This window comes from Buteo buteo, chromosome 8 (genome assembly GCF_964188355.1).
Source record: "Buteo buteo chromosome 8, bButBut1.hap1.1, whole genome shotgun sequence".
Lineage (NCBI taxonomy): Eukaryota > Metazoa > Chordata > Aves > Accipitriformes > Accipitridae > Buteo > Buteo buteo.
In genome coordinates, this window is record NC_134178.1 from 31,030,554 (window position 1) to 31,046,176 (window position 15,623).

Below are 15,623 nucleotides of genomic sequence, written 5' to 3' on the forward strand. Positions count from 1 at the left end.
ATCTCTGCTGCTCACCTGCACTGTCTTAGCCCACAGTCAGTACAAGACAGCTTGCTTCACAGTGAATTTAAGAGCAAAAGGGTGAGAGCATGTACATAAGCAGCTACCACAGAGTAACTAACAAGACTCAAATGCACATCTTAGTTTACCTTTTGGTATTCATGAACCATCCCTGTACTTCTATGAACTAGCTACCACATTATTGTACTGCAAACAGAATGAAAAAAAAACAAAACCATCTAAACCAGCTTATTCCTACTTTATGCCCTTAAACTGCAGAAGCTTGATAGTGACAAGTGGTCAGGTACTTGGAGGTGTACAGCATTATGGCTGCTTCAGCAGGAACAGCTGCAGTTATCACTGATTCACTTCAGTCTTTTCTCCCTCTTTGAGAAGGAGAATGTGGAGAGATGAAATAAAGGCATACCAAATAGATAAAAGTATCAAACTTGTGGCCTTACTGTGACACGAAGCATTAAAGCCAAGAAACCTCTTTCTCTGTGTACAAGAAAGAGCACACTTCTTTTTTCCCTGTGGCCTTTCTGAGACTGTCAGTCTGTGCTGGACTGAGGGTGGTGAGAGCCCAAAATCAGCATGGAAAAAGAAAAAAAGGCTAGAGACCTGCTGCTACAGAAAACAAATGATAACTTTGAACGCAAGTTGAGCCAGCACCCTGAATTGTAGCTGTGACAGTGCAGTGGGCAAGGAAGGGGGGCAGGGGGGTGGGGGAGAGAGGGGGAGAGAGAGAGGAGTAAGAGGAGTAAGAGACTGGTCTGGGAAGAGCAGCAGCTTCAGAAGGGACCAAGAACAGCAGCACCAGCAGCAGGATCTGTTTGAACAACCACTCATCCTGACAGCCACCAGGAAGCAAACCTCTGCATGTGGATCCACCAGTGGATTCCCTGCATGACCAGAGAGGTGGGGTAAGGCAATGAATCAACCGATGCGCTCCTTCAGCGCAATTTTACTGGGAAGGGCACATCTTGTTTCTCCGACCCTCATTCAACCACATAAGAGGGAGAACAGCTGCACTGGCAAAAGGTGACTCCACAACACCCAAGACACCCCAAGAGCTACCACTGGTTTTCACCACGTGCTGTGCTTACCAGTTTTGTTAAACATTTTCTTATTTTGCACACTTGCAGCTGAAGTGCACATGTTACTTTTTAATAAGCTGCTGCTTAATAAAGTACTTGATTACACACCTCATTGATAAAGAGTGCAACTGGGAAACAAGGAGGACGCAGGAAGTGTTATTCAATGCTTTTATTGAACCAGATGACTCCCTTAAGATCATATAAAAGTAAAAGCAAATAGATAAATTGACATGCGTATTCTACACCCCACACCTCTCCCCATGACACTTGAGGGTACGGGGACACAGGACACTCTTCAGTCCCTGGAACCAGTCCTCATTTCTAGATATGGCCCCTACTAAGGACTTTTAACCACACCTTTAAATCTGCCCCTACCTCTTAGCAAAAGCTGTTGTCTTCATCCTTTCTCATGAATGCATAAAGCATGTGCTTGTAACACAACTAGTATTGGACCCACCAGCATTCAAACAGGTTTGTCAAAAATGTCGCTTTACCTTCTGTATACCAAGTGCATGCTGGACCCAGGAAATCAACTTCAACCAGCTTAAGTCTATCCAACTCTATTCCTTCCAGCCATCACTAGCACTTGCGACCCAGCTGAAAACTAACTGTAGATATGATGTGATTAATTTTCAGGGGACAAGCTTCCTGTTTCAGCCAACCAGGTGGCCACATGCTCACTGGCCCTGGCACAAAGGAGGCAGCAGTGATTGATAGCACAGGCATGGAAAGACTTACACACTTGCATCCTTCTCCTGCCAGGTCCCTCTGTTCTTTTTCTTAAACAAGGGCAGAAAATACATCGGGTACCCAAAGAACTGCTGGGGCTAAAGACACAGTATCAATACGCACGTCATCTGGACACAACTCTGGTTGTCCAAGCAAGTCATCAGTAGGTGGCCTGACTACCTACTGTCCCAGCTCTTTCCATTGCAGGGTTTGCAGACTTCATCCTTTAATCAAACTAAACAGTTATCACACAATAGACTTTCAGATGATTTGCTCATATGCTCCATCTGCCAGAAAGGCAGTGGCCATTTGCACCAGGGGCACCTCATATGGTACATGGACCGTATTCTACACAAAACAGCTACTGATTTGGGGAAAATACCATGTTCTGTCATTCCCTAGTAAGCCACAAAATCCCATTTACTTATAAATCGTTTTCTCAACATCAAGAGCTAACTTGTTACTACTAAGCTGATTAGACACCAACTCACAGCCAGTCACCAATTTCTAGATGGTCTTAACTTATCCTGAAACAGTATGGACTCTTCTTTGTTTATGTCTTGGCAGTAAAAAACAACGTCATATGCAAAGTCCTCAGTTTCCTAGAGCCAAGAATTTATCCTTATGCATGTCAGAGAAGTCACTGCTAATCCCAAGTCTGCACAGCATTACGTCTTTGCTCATGGTCTTGTACCAGAAGTGACTCTCAATCAAAAGAAGAATCAAGAACTTGTCACCTAAACTCATTTTGCTACTGGAATGTGGGGACTACACAATCTTCACCAGGCTTATTACAGCCTCCACAGAGAATATAACTCCTCTTGTACACATGGTATGTATGCACCTCTCTGTTAACCTCTAAAACACAGGCAGGTTATTGCCTGCAACTACCTCCATGCCTTGAAGCACAAAGAAAGGGGCTGAGCAAAGATAGGCTCGCTTAAAATTAACACCTTGATGACCTACAAGCACACTGACATGGAAGGAGCAGGCAAGACTCCATGCCATTACAAGGAAGAGTAGCTCAGATTAATTTAAGAATTTAGGACCACAGGATAAACCTCCCAGAAACTGTAACAATATACTTAATCATCCCCGCGCAAATTCAGTATGTGTGGTCACATAAATGCAGCTCTGCTGAGCCTACCTATGCCTGCCCATCCACAGATCTTGAGAAAGACAGTGCAGATACTCTTTTCTCTTTTCCTCTCCAGCTCCTATCACCACACACATGGACACTTCCCAAAGAACCAGTCTCTCCTGAAGTCCACTCAAAACAGGGACAACCACAAAAAGTCCCTTTTGCTCTTCATTCTTAAAGAGTGTAGCCAAGACAATCACTAACAAAGCACAATACAAACCCAAAGGCTCAGAGAATAAAGTGTTTTATGACATTTCTCATGTAACCATCCCCTGCTCTCAGACAATGGTATCTCCACCAACCATTCTCTTCCTTTCTCCTTCTGACAAGCACATGGGTAACCAACAGTAGCCATGATATAAAGCTTGTTTAAGTAATTATTCTTTTTAGGTATTTACAGAAAACATTCTAAAGTAATCTTTTGCAACAGGCATGTTGTTCACTACACTCATAACCATCACTTTTAAGAGCTGTAACACTAACTTTTTGTCAAAAAGACAACAACACATCCATTAAACTTTATTTTTAGTGCCTTGAACACTTCAGTGTATCTTTAATACAATGGGGATGAACAGCTGTCCTAGACAGTTTCTGGTTTTGTGCAACTCTCTCCACAACTCCTTCCCCAAAGTAAGGGAGGAGACAGACACTTAGGGACATTGGTGAGCAGATTCAAGGTGTACACAGTCAGACACTTGAAGTCCTTTTCAATTTCCAGCTGCTATTATGTAAAAAAAAAAAAAAAAAAAAACCACTACTTGGTCCACCTGGGACTAGGACAACCTCTTGGTAAATTCTGACACAGTTCCAGAAATCAGTCTGGGGAAAAAAGCCAAAAGAAAAACCTTAAAAAAACCCAAAGCCTAAGCTACAACTATCCACTTCTGTACAGGAATGCTATGAATGCTTCCCGTCACTGCTAACACCATTTCAGCTTTGCCACCATGTATTGGCTTTGTGTGGCAAGGTTTTGGTAGTGGGGGGCAGTTACAGGGGTGGCTTCTGTAAGAAGCTGCTGGAAGCTTCCCCTGTGTTCGAGAGAGCCCATACCAGCCGGCTCTAAGACTGACCCACCGCCAGCCAAAGCCAAGCCTGTCAGCGATAGTGGTAGCGCCTCTGTGATAACATATATAAGAAGGAAAAAAAAAGTTGCTGGGACAGACAGAAACAGCAGCCAGAGAGAGAGTGAGAACATGTAAGAGAAACAACCCTGCAGACCCCAAGGTCAGTGCAGAAGGAGGGGGAGGAGATGCTCCCGGCACTGGAGCAGAGATTCCCCTGCAGCCCGTGATGAAGACCATGGTGAGGCAGGCTGTTCCCCTGCAGCCCAGGGAGGTCCACGGTGGAGCAGATCTCCACCTGCAGCCCGGGGAGAGAGGACCCCATGCCAGAGCAGGTGGATGCCCCAAGGAGGCTGTGACCCTGTGGGAAGCCCGCACTGGAGCAGGCTCCTGGCAGGACGTGCGGATCTGTGGAGAGAGATGCCCCCGGAGCAGGTTTTCTGGCAGGACTTGTGACCCCGCGGGGGACCCACGCTGGAGCAGTGTCCTCCTGAAGGACTGCACGCCATGGAAGGGACCCACGCTGGAGCAGTTCGTGAAGAACTGCAGCCCGTGGGAAGGACCCACATTAGAGAAGTTCGTGGAGGACTGTCTCCCATGGGAGAGACCCCATGCTGGAGCAGGGGAAGAGTGTGATAAGTCCTGCCCCTGAGGAGGATGAAGTGGCAGAAATAACGTGTGATGAACTGACCACAAACCGCATTCCTCATCCCCCTGCACTGCTGCGGGGGGTAGGTAGAGAATTCAGGAGTGAAATTGTGCCTGGGAAGAAGGGAGTGGTGAGGGAAGGTGTTCTGAGATTTGGTTTTATTTCTCACTACCCTACTCTGGTTGATTGGTAATAAATTGAGTTAATTTTCCCCAAGTTGAGTCTGTTTTGCCCATGATGGTAACTGGTAGAGTGATCTCTCCTGTCCTTATTATCTCAACCCACAAGTCTTTTGTTATATTTTTCTCTCCCTTGTCCAGCAAAGGAGGGGTGAGTGATAGAACGGCTTTGGTGGGCACCTGGCATCCAGCCATTAGTGGCATTTGCAGGTACAGGTCAGCCACACTGCTGCCAGGGCATTAGGCACGCTATCACGTAACCGTAGCACGCCATGACGTCACGCTGACCTCAGCTCAGCCTCGGTGTACTCCAGCACAGCTGCCAACATCAGTTCAGCTCCACCTGTTAGCAATGCTGAGAGCAGTCTATGTACATTACAACTGGAGTTTTAAGCACTTTACAGGGAGCATCATTTACCTTAGCAGCAGCCTGTCTGCTCTAGAGTTCCAACTATTGTTAACACTGATAAAGATCAAAAGCTCTAGCAATAAGGGATTTTTCAAGAAATGTTTTAACAGTATTTCCCTAATATATGACAGGCTGCTGCAGCTTACTACATCATGTTAGCAGTTAACAGCCCCAGCATCAGTCAGCATTACATGCAGGACTCCGTTGGATAACACTAGAGCTTTCCGTGGGCTGCTTTCATAGCTTTGCTTTCTGTCAAAACTTCATCTACTTTTCGGGAAGTAGGTAATATGTTCGGAGCCAGAGGTGATCTCTTTTCCCTTATTTCTCTGGGTTTACTTTTTCTAAAATTTAAATAGGGACATCAGCATGAACAACCATAGCTAAAAGATGCCTGTATCAAGCTAGGCAGCAGCCCATTCTTCAGAAACTAAACTGTGGAGAGGGGGAAGGGGGAAAAAAAAAAAAAGGATATAGAAATAATGGATGGGAAGACAGGACCAAGGAGACACCAGTTTGTTCTTCAACATGTAGTAACACCACACTATTTAAACAGAAGGAAGGCTTGGGATAAATAAGCCACCTATCAGTTCAGCACAGAAAAAAACAAGCGCTTTTTCTTTTCATTTCAGCATCCCTTCACTAGGCTTCCAGAATGAAAGATAAGAAACAGTCCTCAGGCATAACTCCTCAGGCTGCAATCTTGTCAGTTTTCATAAGCTAACTGGGGCTGGGTTGGGTCAGTATAGGACAGACCTCCTTGAAGGAAAACCCAGTGCTACAGCAAGCAGTAATTCCCCACTATGCTGCAAGGGGACTTCACACACAACGCCTGTCAGAATTCCTGGAGGCAACCCATACACCTTCCGTCAAGTTAACCTTCATCTTAACAGGTGTCTGGTCTCTCTCTCATCCCAAATGAGCAGATTTTCAAGGCGCCCCCAAGCATCGCTACCTTCCAGCACTGCCCGCGAGACCAGGTTTCATTCAGGACTCTCACCACCAGCCATCCCTCTGCTCTCCTCCCTTACACAAGCCCTCCTGCTGTTTTATAGTACCAGGCGCTCGCACCTGGGGAGCTCAGCATTACAAAGCAGGCATTCCCACAGGGGCAGAGCTGAAGAATTACTATATCCCATGCAGCTGACTGCTGGCTAAGATGCATGTCAAGGGGTATGTGTTCCTGGTGCATTGAACCTCTCATTTCTTTACTTTTAGACCCACATTAGGCATGTTAGATGTAACACGGCCTTTAGCGACACAGTGCAGTGCTTCTGTATACTGGTTTCCTAGTCATTAAATGTGCGATCTTCAACAGAGCAATGACTCTTCTAAGGAGTAAGGCACTTCAAAGAACTCCAGCAAGCAAAGACTGCATGTACACAGTACTCCATGATGCTACATGATCATATCAAAGCTGCTGGGATGAAAAACTGACATTTGATAAATAACATGAGGTCACCTAAAAGATCTCAAAACACTGCATGTAAAAATGTTATTTTGACAAGAAATTAAGCAATTGTATAATCAGGTCTATTATCAAATCTACTGCTTTGACATGATCTTATAAAAGTATGAAGAGCATGCAATTCCAATTGCTGCTGGATCCTCCCTCACTCAACACAAGATGTACGCATTTAATATTCTTCTAGTTAGCCACGCATGTACAGCAAAGCCTAATGTACTTCAAAGTATTTACTGTACTGTATAAACAGAGCGCTATTTTCAAAGACTCATAACTGTCAAATCAAAGCTAGCTTTCACAAGAACATTCAGAAGCATTTCTGCTGGATGGTAGCTATTTGCCTGACAGTTTCAACTTTCTATCCCAACCACAAGAAGGTTAATTTTTATTTTTTTTTTTCTTAAGAGACAGAAGAAAGCATTTTCTTGCTAACAAGCTGTCAAGCCATTTTGGCCTGAAGTTCTTTACTCCCTTCTCATACATACATACAAAATGTGGTGGGAAACTTCAATTCCACTAACAAAAGTTCTGGGAAGACTTTCTCCATACACAAGACTGCCCAAACTCTGCATTGTAACAGCTCTCACTGTAGAAGCTGTGGCTGCTCACCTCGACAGGCTATGGCTTTGTTCTATATTACACTGCAAATACATTTCTAATCAATCCTCAAACAAAACCAGATTGGTACATAGATAAAATACTGCCATTTCACAGGCAGTGGAACAGCAATAAAGACACCTGAACAAGTCAGTTTAGAAAAATGCAGAGAGCATAGCTCTGAGCAACCTGAAAAAAGTTCTATTGCTTGATCTTAGCCAGTGTTTTTATCAGTGAACCACTAAATCAGAATTTTCCTTCAGGTTTTGCATAATTCTATACATACTGCAAAGGTGGCAAAGATGGCTTCATGCAACATACGTGAGCAGACTTACAGATTTAAAGCAATTCGTAGAGTGTAACATGGTTGAGTAGATAAATCACAGGCGTATTAAGAACCAGGTTCTGTTCTCAAGTTTGCCACCAAATCCAAGCTAACCTGGTTTTAAAAGAGCCCATGGGCCCCAGCCACCCTACTGATAAGGTAAAACAGATATCTGCATCCTTTGTTCAGAAGGCACAGAGAACAACAACAGACACATGGAGACCATCCGGTGACAAGATGGGTCAGCGATTTAAAGCTCCCTTGCTCTGCTACTATGCAGTCAGCCCCACCAGAAAGCTTGGAAGCAAGAATACAGTGGCACTGCTTTCTTAAGAGGCCAAACAGCCATGAAAACAGGACAACCAGCTCAGAATAACTGCAAATGCTAGGAGTTGAGCAGGCAGCTGTATGGCTATCCCTGCCTGAATCACAACTGCTCCAAACTCAATACAGAAAGCAGCAAGCTCTCCCTCAATTCTATATGCAGTTAAATTATTACGTGTATCATACACTCTTTTTGCCATAGATTGTAATACTAAGGAGCACTTAAAATCAGTATTGTTTTCAAGACTACAGCACCCAATTTTCTGTGAACTCTCAGAGGACGTTGCTCCACCACCTCTCAGTCCTGCTTTGTTGAAAAAAATTATGTCACTGGTAAAGCATACTTTCCATTTTCCTTCCTTCAAAAGGATTTCATTGATTCTGCCTGGGCTTTAAAAACAAACCAACAAGCCAACCACCTTACAGTTCCACTTTTCATCTCCCTTCCCTATTCCACAAGCTCCTTCTCAGAGGGCAAACAAGGAAAAGCTCACCTCTGCTTTTAAGTCTGTCTGGAAAAAAAAAAGGGGGGGGGGGGGATCTTGGAGCATATCTGTCTACTCTAAAGAAATATCATCCATTCTTCAGATATCATGAACTGCAATTTCATAACAGTCCTTAAAATAAATTCAATGAGTGTTGTCAAAGTAGATCAAAAACAGAGCACTGAGATCTGACTCTGCTGAAGAGCAGGTAACAACAACCCACGGAAATAGGAGTAGAACAAATGTAAAAAGTCAGGTAGCAGCAGTTCACTTTGCAATAGCCACAGTTTGGTGGCTCAGACCAGATTTCAGGATGGGTCATCAGGATCTAACCAGAAGCCTATGCAGTTTAATGGCACATCTCACACACTGGTCTCAATCAAGTTTCCAGAGAAGCGTGCAAGAACCCCGCAGCAAACCCAGGCACAAGAAGCTATTCCCTCCCTCTATTTCCCAATATAGAAGTACATCTGTTAGAGCAGGAAAAAAAAAAAAAAAAATCAAGGTTTAGACCATAGGCTTAATACCTCTTGCAAAATTTCTACTGTCACTGATTATGGTAATTGAATATTCTTCATATTTCTACAGACATCTGATCCTTTTTCACTCTTGTTGAATTCTTGCTCCTGATGATTCTCACAGCATGAGTTTCACTGCTTAATTGCAACCATACTAAATAGTCTATCATCAATTTACACTACATGTTCTGTATCATCACAGAGTCTTGGAGCAGCAGAAACTTTTCCATAGCTAAACCACCATACTCTGCTTTTCGCCCTGTTTAAAGCTTCTTAAAGAAGGTTTCTCTTTTTATACATTCCATATATGTTCAGAGATGAGAAACGTTTTTGGCAAAAAGAACAAGGTAAGCTGAAGGAACTGTTCTCAGGCAAGGGAAGCTGTAACAAATAGGTGTAAACAACATTTAGCAAGTTTAGCAGACTCTTAGGGGTATAGTCAGATGAGCATTCCTTTTGGCAGCAACACCAGCTTAAAAAACTGCTGCTACCAATATTTACTTCCACCCCTGCACCACATTGTCTGATGTGCCCATACAACCGTTTGTGTGACCAAACGGTGAACCAGTCTGGCAAACTGATGCAGGCTAAGTATAAACATTTTTTTGCCAGGCTACTTATAATCCAGATCAGTTCCTCAATCCGTTTCAGCATACAGCTGCTCCAACAGCAGTACCAGCACACACAGAGGGGTGGTGCAGAGGCAAAACGGGCAAGCACCAAGGACCTCTCAAAAGCCAACTCTAGCACCAAAAGAAATGCTCAGAGGTATACTAACAGTGTCTAGGCATATAGGTACAGGTATGGTCACAAAGTACAACCCCACTTCTTCAAAAATATAAATTAAAGTCAACATTGGAACAGTTCATTTGGATACAGCACGCATTAAAATGTCACCTTATGTTTTGCTATTATTGTTAACTAGCATTTGTAAGTCCACATAGTCTTAAAGGCAAGTCTTCAGAAATTTCCTAACAGATGGAGTTTTTGCTTGAGTTCTTCAAGATTATCTGGAATTCCTAATTACGAATAAGGTTCCTCTTCTTCCGCACTTGTATAGTCCCTATCACAAAGGGGGTCCAGCACCAAAATGATCAAACTTTTAAAACAGAAAAAAAACCTAACAGACAAGTAACAGCATAGACGGAAAGCTATTTTAAATACAATAGGCAGACCAGTACTCAGACAAAAATTCTGCAATGAAATCTCCTTCCATTCACAAATTTCTCTGAAAACCTGAGTTAACACCTTCATTTTGCCAGCATGAAGACTAGAGGGACTCCAGCAGAGCTTGTAAGCAGGAAATCCAAGCCCACAGCAAATCTTGCTGGGTTAAAGGACTTCGTATCTACGTAAACAGACCACAGACCTTATGGAGGCACAGAGATTTCTGTGAAGTCCAAGGCCATGCAAACTAGATAGAAGGATTTTATGAAGGCTGCCTGCATCACTCTGAAGAAATTCTGGTAAACTTCTAGAAAGGGGAAGAGATCAAACCCTGCTAGGTAACACAGCTGACATTTAAGATGAGAATTAGTTTAAATACACACTTGAGTGTAAATCGCTCCACAGGATAAAGTTGTTGTGGGGTTTGGGGTTTTTTTTTCCATTGAATTTATAAAAGAACAGCAAAATACCTAAGCTATAGGCACAGTTTGCAAGGCAACAGAATTGACACAGCATGTCAGGAACTCAAGAGGAAAAAATCTAGAAAGAAACACATAGAAATAAGTATGGAAAGTCAACATATTAGAGAGTAGCAAGCCTTTGAATACCTAGGAAATATGGATCAAAGGTACTCCATTCTTACCCACCTCAAACATACAAACTCTTCAGAAAAGCTGTTGTATATGAGTATTTTAGCCTTGTGGCTTATAGTTGCCTTAGTTTCTATATTTGGATATTTAGTGATAAATGCAGTTTCTCTGGCTGTGGACTAACCCTAACTGAAAACAATCCAAGTACGTGAACTGTAAAGATGAAATGCAAGATGGGGGGGGGGGGGGGGGGGTGGGGGTGGAAGCATAGGGAAGAAAGAGTCCACACCCTTTGTATTCATAACATACAGAAGAGATCTACAAAGTTGCTAGTTGTATGACCAGAAACCTATTTACTTTCACATTAAAATTCAGGTCCTGCCTAGCTTAGAAGACTGTGTTGACTAATAAACAAATTTACTGATCACAAGAGAGGAAAGCAAAACACCTCCCCAAAACCAAACAAAAAAAAACCCTGAAAATACACCTATACACACCCCTTGCCCACAAAAAGATGGTTACAACAGTACTGTCATAGTCCAGCTACTTCCCTCACACTAGAGCCGATCACGGTTTCTCCCAAAACATCTCTATTGCATCTATGAGCTAAATAATTTGTATTGGGAAAATATACTGGGAAGTCAGCAACAGAACTTTTACCAAACATTGCCAAAACCAAGTACATACACACACACACACACACACACACAAAATACATCCCCAAAAGAATTTCTAATGTTAACCTGACCAAAGATGAGCAGCTGAATGGGAGGGGGGCTTAGACAAAAACTTGTTTAGGGTGGGGTTTTTTTTGTTTGGTTTTGTTCACACTTATTTAACATCAATGATTGATTAACATTTTGGATAAAGGAGGTCTTTGTTAGTGATTCAGCATCTCCACCCCTTCAATTAAGGTGTTAAGAGTTCACAACAGTGCAGTGAGACCCAAGATCCCCAGACCCCTCTCCGCAAGAAAAACCCAACCCAAAAACCAGATCAACAAAAAAAACCACACCCACCCCACTGGGAAAGTTCCAAAATCCCAAAACTGACATCGTTGCTAACCCGAAGTTAAAAAAAGAAAGCTGCCTTTCTTTTGTTGTTTGAGGAGAGGCCAGCAAGGGAGACAGGGAAAGAATATGAGCCCTTTAGCCATTTTTATGCTCCGAGTAAGAAAAAAAGGACACATTCATTAAAAATAATCTCTTTGGAGATCACTATTAAAAAACAAAACAAAAAAACCCAACACACAACAGAGCCATCATGCCAACTTGTCCAAAATGGCTATAAAATCTCTCCAAAGCAACTCCTGTGATTCCCACGAGAAAGCAGATAGGTCTGCTATGGGATATGGGCATGTGCCCTTCTGCTAGCGCAGAAGCATCCCGCCCCCCCCCTCCACAGAGCGCAGACCCCGGGTCATCCCCTGCGCCCCACACCCCCCCCTCCACAGCTCTGCAAGCATAGGATGAACAAAAAACAACTGTGTGTTAGCCTTTATTTCACTTCACCAGTTCAACACCTGTAACACCCCACTGTAGACAGCAATCAGGCATTACAGCCCCAATATAAAGCAGAAGAGAGGTAAACAAAAAAGAAGACAGCAATAAAGCTGTTTAGGTATGTTAATTCTTTCATTCCATATCCTGTGATTCTTTTATTATTTGATTTCATGTAATGCCTTGCCTAGCTTTCCAACACTTGTTTTTGTAATATTTTGAGCAATCACTGACCAAATATTATCTTCCAACAAAACAGAAGAAAAAAAAAAAATCTACTTTTTTTTTTCCCCTCCTGCTTTTATAGCTTGATACATTTAAGGATGCTCCAGAGCATCCTATGATGTCTGTGTGGGCTTTTCACAGAGAAATCAAGGACAAAATGCTTTCAAAGAAAATAAAAATGCTACTAGAACCCCTCAAAACCGGAAGAACCATCTCCCCCGCTTCCTCCAACTGTATTTTGACAGTAGAGCAACTAGTCATCAACAGGGAGGCTTAATGAGACAAACTTGAGTTGGCACAACTGTTTCTTCTCTGCCCCGAAGTCAGTGAGGCTAATGCCCAAACTAAAGAGATGTGACTTCACAAGGTAAGAGCTACAAAAAACTTGATAATCCTCTCCCAGTGAGATTGATGGTTATTTCTGGACCAGTTTCAGAGTCCAAGTTAGGTTTGGCATCTGGAGAATAAAAGCATCTTCCCTTTCACATTGGTGGTCTTTGAACTGTTCCACAACCAGCTCCCTACTGCCACTTATTATTTCATACTTACTTTCTTTGCTGCATGACAATTGCCCGATTTGTCATTTTGTTTACTATTAAACCACTAACCACATAATCATCCCACCTTAATATTTTATACTGAAACAACCCACAATTGACTGTCACATCGGATTCTTCCCATCTGTGTCCTCATGCTTTGTCTGCCCTCCCAGAGTAACATCCACCTTCCACATCCCAAATATTCAATAGGCAGAGGCCTTTTTAGTCCCATCATCCTGTCACCTACACAGTGGCCCCAGGGACAGAAAGTTGGACAACACAGAAATACAGGGTGGTCTCTCTCATCCTAGAACTAGAGCCTTGCTGCTTGCATGCATCCACCTGTCCCATCATTTCCCTAAGCATTTAGGGTCTCCGGTGTTGGGGTTTTTTCCCCCCATCATCCAACCCTTAACCTCATGAACTTGCAGTATTGTTTACAGGTTTAGCCTCTCCCATCTCACTGGCAGCCTCCCATACGCCCCTTTGCAGGAGGCCAGGGCACAGACTCACTGTCATGCGCACACACACAGTGCCTCTTCTCTACCTAGCAGAAACACTTCCAAATAAATGCATTTTCCCCTCCCTTGTCAGATACTGCTCTTCCCCATCATCCCTATATACAAGATCCCCTCCTACACTCTTACTATCCCACAAAATCCTCTTGCACAACTATCCCACATACCAGTTTGACACTACATGCTTAGCTTCCCTGGATTCCGGCTCCCCTGAAGTATCTACACTGTTTCCCAGCTCTGGACCCCTACAATTCCCTTTACAGCCACGTGCACCACCTCCCTCGTGCTGAAAGCACTTCCTACCCCATATTCTGGCTCCCAATGCTTCTGGCTACCACAACCCCACTCCCATATCCCTTTCTCCCAGTTCTCAAGTCCCAGCTCCTCACATCCTCCAATCACTACATCCATCCCCTCATGTATCAACTTATTTCTCCCCAGCATACCTCATACTCCACAGTTCTTTGTCCACCTCTCCACATCCCTTCCTGCAGACAGTGTATTTCAGTTCTTCCTGCAACACAGCCCCCCATCCCTTCCTCACAGCACATCCCAGATCCCACTTACCATCTCCCACCTCCTCATTGCATGCTTCACCTCATACTCCACTCCCTACATCCCTACTGTAGACAGCTCCACCGCAGAGTCCACACACCCAGCTAGCCCTCACCCCACTTGCACCAGCTTCTTTCTCCTAGGACAGCCCGGACCCCCAATCCCAACAGCCTAGCCCTGGTGTTGCAACCCCTCTTATCCTACGTCCTGACCCTCACTGGGATTAAAAACTCAGAACTGCCTCTGTAACCCACCCAACACCATCCTCTCCATACAGCACAGCCCCTAGGGCACCCCAAGCACAGCAGTGCACCTCAGCGCAGCGCAGAGCACTCCACACACCTACTCACACAGCACAGCCTCCAGAGCATCCTAGTGCTGCAACCCACCACACCCCACACCCCTCCAGACGGCACAGCCACGTGGGCACCCAGTGCCCCCAGCACAACCTAGGGCACCCCACACAGCACAGCCACATGGCCATCCCGTACACCCCAGTGCGACCTAGGGCAGGCCACACATCCCTCCACACGGCAGAAGCCCTAGGGCATCGCCTGCACCACAGAGCATCCCACACACGTGTAGCACAGCTCTTAGGGCATCCCGTGCACCACAACGCAACCCAGGACAGCACGCACACCTGTCAACGCAGCACAACCTCTACGGCATCCCCTGCAAGCCAGAGCAACACATACACCCCTCCATACAGCACAGCCCCCAGGCCATCTGCTGCACCACAATGCAATGCAAAGCACTCCATATGCCCCTCCACACAGCACAACCTCCGTGGCATCCCGTGGACCCCAAAGCATCCCGCCCCCCCCCTCCACAGAGCGCAGACCCCGGGGCATCCCCTGCGCCCCACACCCCCCCTCCACAGAGCGCAGACCCCGGGGCATCCTCTGCGCCCCGCCCCCCCCCCACAGAGCGCAGACCCCGGGGCATCCCCTGCACCACGGAGCACCCCCCGGCCCTGCATCCGAGGCACCCCCAGCGCACCCCCCGCACGGCAGGGCACCCCACACGGCCCTCCACCGAGCGCAGCCCCGGGGCGCCCCACGCACCTCGGAGCATCCCGCACCTCCCGCCACGCAGGACACCCCGAGGGCGCCCCACACCCCTCCACGCAGCGCAGCGGAGCCCCCGGGACGCGCCGCGGAGCCGAGCGGAGCCCCGGGCGCCCGGGGGCGGCCGGCAGAGCCGCCGGGGCGCCGCCGTCCCGGGGGCAGCGCTCCCCTCAGCCGTCCGCGGCGCCCCCTCCCCGCGGCGCCCCCCCGGCCGCCCGCCATCCCCGGGCCTCCCCCAACTCTCAAACTTTGGGCGGGCGGCGGCGGCGGCCGGTGCCGGTGGTCGCCCGGTGCCCGCCGCGCCGCCTCCCCCTCACTCACCGCCGGGCCGTGGGGGAGGGGCGGGGGCCGAGGCTCCTCTCAGCCCCGGGCGGGAGGGGGCGGCGCAGCGTCTCCCCCCGGCGACGGCGGGTCCTTCCCCCTCCCGCAAACACACACAGGCTCCATTGTCCGCCAGCGCCTCCCCCCCCCTCCTTCCCGCACA

The 15,623-nt window shown here is 46.1% G+C and overlaps 1 protein-coding gene across 12 annotated transcripts in view; it reads right to left on the reverse strand.

The window, feature by feature from the left end:
• The window catches only part of BCL9 (BCL9 transcription coactivator), a 67,253-nt gene that overhangs the window by 20,478 nt on the left and 31,152 nt on the right, over positions 1-15,623 (reverse strand). For 2 of the 12 annotated variants that reach the window (XM_075033977.1, XM_075033966.1), the window contains exon 1: positions 16-7,200. The exons of 7 other annotated variants lie outside the window; for them this stretch is intronic. The gene's annotated coding sequence lies outside the window, so the exon portion shown is untranslated. Of the gene's footprint in view, positions 1-15; positions 7,202-7,662; positions 8,187-10,793; positions 10,811-15,623 lie in introns of those variants that run through there. 3 more of the 12 variants (XM_075033978.1, XM_075033975.1, XM_075033969.1) reach the window with 3 other exon arrangements.